Source organism: Sander lucioperca, chromosome 6 (genome assembly GCF_008315115.2).
Source record: "Sander lucioperca isolate FBNREF2018 chromosome 6, SLUC_FBN_1.2, whole genome shotgun sequence".
NCBI lineage: Eukaryota > Metazoa > Chordata > Actinopteri > Perciformes > Percidae > Sander > Sander lucioperca.
The window spans coordinates 15,678,059-15,682,308 of record NC_050178.1 but is presented as its reverse complement, the minus strand read 5'-3'; the positions used below and the strand labels follow the sequence as shown (position 1 = coordinate 15,682,308).

The window sequence follows — 4,250 nt, the reverse complement described above, 5'->3', positions numbered from 1 at the left end:
CACCCTGGTTATATTTCTTCTTTTTCTGAAACTGTTTGCCTTTGCTCATAACTGGGGATACCACAATAGCCTACTGATACATTGCTCTTGGGGGGAATTGTTGGGTCTTTGTAAATTATAGTGTGGTCTAGACCTACTCTATCTGTAGTTCTTAACATACACCTCTGGTGCAACTCAGACACATCATCAGTGATGTATCCTGGGTTCAATGGGTGTTTTGGGTCTCACAACATCATACACCCTCGCCCAGGTGACCCAGCCAGGGTTGATCAGGCCCTGGCTTGTGCCTGAGTAGCTTGTATGATCCACGGATCGCCCCGCTTGATCCACAGCCATCTTGACGCCTTTTCGGCGGCGGCCGTGATATTTTTGACGGCTTTCCTAATGTGCAGTCCCTTTACTCCAAGCATCTTGAGGGCCCTGATAAGTGACTGGCCGATGAATCCTCTGCACCCGACCTCGATGGGATTGCACCGGGTCCTTCAACCCCTGCTTCGGCATTCGTCTGCCAGCTCCTCGTACTTGGCCCTCTTCCTCTTGAAAGCCTCCTCCATCCGGTCTTCCCAGGGAACAGTCAACTCCAGCAGGACCACTTGCCTTGATGTTTCTTGATGTCACTGGAGTCTCTGTACAGTAGCACCTCTCTTGCTCGGGTTACCATAAACTCTTCCATAGGACTGCTGAAGGGCAGTTTCAGCTTGTTCTTCCTCCCGTACAAGGCTATGTCACTGAGGCTTCGTGGTAGGCCTAGCCACTTCCGCAGGGAACAGCTGACTTTCCTCTCGAAGCATTCAACGATGGTAATTGGCACGTCATAGACCAGCAGTGACCAGAGCAGTCAGGGCAGGATGCCGTGCTGGTAGAGCCAGGCTTTAGATTTACCTGGCAGTCCTGACTTGTCCACAGCCGTCAGCCACATTCCCAACCGGTTGGTGGTTGTCTGGAGTGCTACAGTGTCCTTCAGGGTGCAGTTGTAGATCTTGCCCAGACTCTTGACTGGCTTTTCTCCGACAGATAGTATCTGGATGTCTGAGAAGCGGAACTGGTCTGTAACCTTCCCTTTCTTCACCACCAGGGACCTGGACTTGGCTGGCTTGAAGTCCCAGTTGATGAGATGCCCTTGGAGGATCCATCTGCACCCCGGAACCAATGTTGTGGCAACCATCAGATCATCCATAAATGCTCTGATGGGGGGCTGCCGTATGCCTGACTTGGTGAGTGGGCCTCTGCTATCCACCTCTGCTGACTTCATCAGCATATTCATCGCCATGGTAAACATTATCACGGAAATAGTGCATCCAGTGATAATGCCCTTCTCTAACCGATGAAATGCAGATGTTTCCACTCCAGAGGTGACTCTCAAACTGAAAGAATTGTAATAGTGCAGAATGAGGTTCTTGATCTTGTCAAGTGAGGTTTCCACCAGCCTATGTGGGATTGACCCGTAGGCGTTGGCAAGATCGAGCCAGAGGACTGACAGATCCTCTTTTGCCTTCACGTGCCTCACGTAACAGCTGGGTGACAACTCCTGTATGCTCAATGCATCCTGGCATCTTTGGGACTCCCCCCCTCTGCACAGAGGTGTCAATGTACGTGTTCCTCAGAAGGAACTCCGTCAGGTGTCGGACAAGAATACTAAAGAATAGGGTTCTGGTCGCTGTGGGGTGACTCCGGCCCGGGCTCCTCCTGCGTCTCACCAGGTACTGGACCTGTGCGTTGCACCACCTGCTTCCCCGTCAAGCATTTCATTTTGACCTGGTGGATCTTCAGGCCATACCAGTTCTTGCAGGCTTTGCCACATACGTAAACGGCACTCGTTGTCGTTTCTCCATTAGCATTGGTCATTACCTGTCTGTCCGTCCTGTTGGGGTGCTCATTCTTCCCCCCTCTCAGGCACCCCTGTGGGTATGGTTCATTAAGGGTTTTCGTAGCTTGTTTATGGGTACATCCTCACGGAAGCTGCAATCTGGGTTGCTGGCCCTCGCTGCCCCGGTTACTGTCTTCCCAGTTGCCAGCTGTCTCTCCAGCAGTCTCCATACTCTTCATGGTTGTCATCCGAACTGTACACCTCTGGTGCAACTCAGACACATCATCAGTGATGTATCCTGGGTTCATTGGGTGTAAAGTGTCCCAAGATAACTTATGTTATGATTTGACACTATAAATAAAATTGTATTGAATACCAGAATTTTTTTAATTGATACCAATACCAGTGAAATTCCATATTTCTCAAAACCAAATTCGATACCATGGTAAAAAAAAATTTACAATAAATCCCATATATACTTCAACTTACACTCCTATATAAAGTGTATTTCAGGATAAGGAGAACACTAACACTTTTGATATGTTGTTCAGTGTTTTTAAATATCGTTAATAAAAATTACATTACACAAAACATGGGTCGCTGTATCACATCCAAATGCTTTTGTATAATGTTTGTGCCAAAACAGCCATCTACATGACTGTAGAAACCTATGTGACAGAATCTAGTGTGCACTGTGCAGCCATGGCACTCCCGCCCACTTCCACATTAAACACAAGAGAGAGAATGGCTAAGAAACAACAGCGGAGAAAGAAGTGTGGAGACAAAGGCAGAGAAAAAAAAACAGTGGAGAAAAGAACGGCAGAGAATAGCAGAAAGGTAACATAGTGTGGTGTGGTGCTACTTTTCACCTGTAGATAAAAAATACAGCAAGGTGCACTTTTTGTGTAAATCAAAAAATTACCACAATATGCCATCAGATATTAAGGAAACACGCTAAGCTGAAATACTATCTTTTCTGACAACAATGTTATAAAGCCAGTATTTTCTCCTTTTGAAATTTCCGTTCCGTGATGGAATGTCTGTTTGTGTTTTGGCCTGTGTGTTGGTATCAACTGCCCATTTTGACAGCCAGGCTGGGTTGCCAGTTGGTCTGTAAAAACGCAAACCTAGGGCGCTACAGTTGTAGTACAGCCATGGAAGCAGCAAACAAACTAACGGGATCAACGGAGATAGATCTAGCAACATTGTTGGATGCTGCCCTCTCACCTGGCAACCTCCATGAACTTCGAGTCTGGGGAGGAGGGGACGGGGAAGACGACTCTCTCCAGTATTTTGAATTTGGATTGCAGTTCTATTATAACTATTTTAAATGCTAGCTGTCAGTGTTACATATTTCACCTTAACCTCTTCAAACATTTAAAAACAACACACCCTGAAAGTTATAAGGAGGCTGAAAAAAACATGAAGCATATAAAAAGTTTACTTGCTTTTTCATGTAGGCTTAAGAAGATAAAAAAAATCTTCACAAACAATTACAATGAAGTAAATAACAATGTAAAGATCTTTCTGTTTGCATTTCTGAAGAATATCAGATTGTTCTGTATTAATGAGGTCATTTTTTTATGAATTATTTATTGTGAGGAAGCCTAAATAGTTGAATATGTAGTGGAAGTTGCTGTGGAAAAACTCATGGCCTACATTATAAGTATTGTTTCAGTATTTTTTCAAATAATTATTCATAGTATTTCTCAAAAATACTGTACTATTGTTTACACTTATTAGCACAAACATATTTATTCAATTGTACTCATAATTGCTTTTGTAATTAATTTGGTTTTAATTGCCGGTATGTGTCATGTAATTTGCTGTTAATTGTTAATTGTAATTGTAATTGATCTTTTTTTGTAAAAGACCATTATTTATGAAAAATCACCTTTCCATTTAAGAAATGATCAGTGTCGGTATAAATGAAATTGTAATAATTATTGTATTGTGTCGAATTGAAAAAGTTTGGGATCGCCCATCCCTTGTGGCGAGGTAAATCACAAAATTGGTTGTCTGATCCCTGGCTCCTCCTGTCCACATGACAAAGGGTCCTTGCAAATCCCGACGTATCTCTTCTTCACTGGCAGCTCCATGGCCATCATGTGGTCTTCCTCCATTTTTTATTAGCTTTTCTAATAGGCCAAAAGTGCATGCAATAGGTCAACAGTGAATTTGAGGAGCAGTCTCTTCTGGGCCGTGAGGTAAACTACTTCAAATGGTCTGTTGCGCCTATAGACTGTATATCACAAAATATAAAATTTTCCCATGAGAGTTTGGATTTTAAATTTAAAAAAGTCATTGCCCTTGTGAAGACAATTTGGACAGAAAAAGAACTGCTAGAAGTAAGGCTGACTTAACTGGTTGAATATTTAAATGTAATGTGTTCAAATTTAGGTGTGTTTCATCTTTGCGTGTATTCAGGCATGAGGGAGGGAGT

The 4,250-nt window shown here is 43.5% G+C and overlaps 1 pseudogene; it reads right to left on the bottom strand.

Annotated features, from left to right (window-relative positions):
* Positions 1–574: 574 nt before the first annotated feature.
* On the bottom strand, positions 575–2,115 carry LOC116034525 (annotated as a pseudogene).
* Between the last annotated feature and the right edge of the window lie 2,135 nt (positions 2,116–4,250).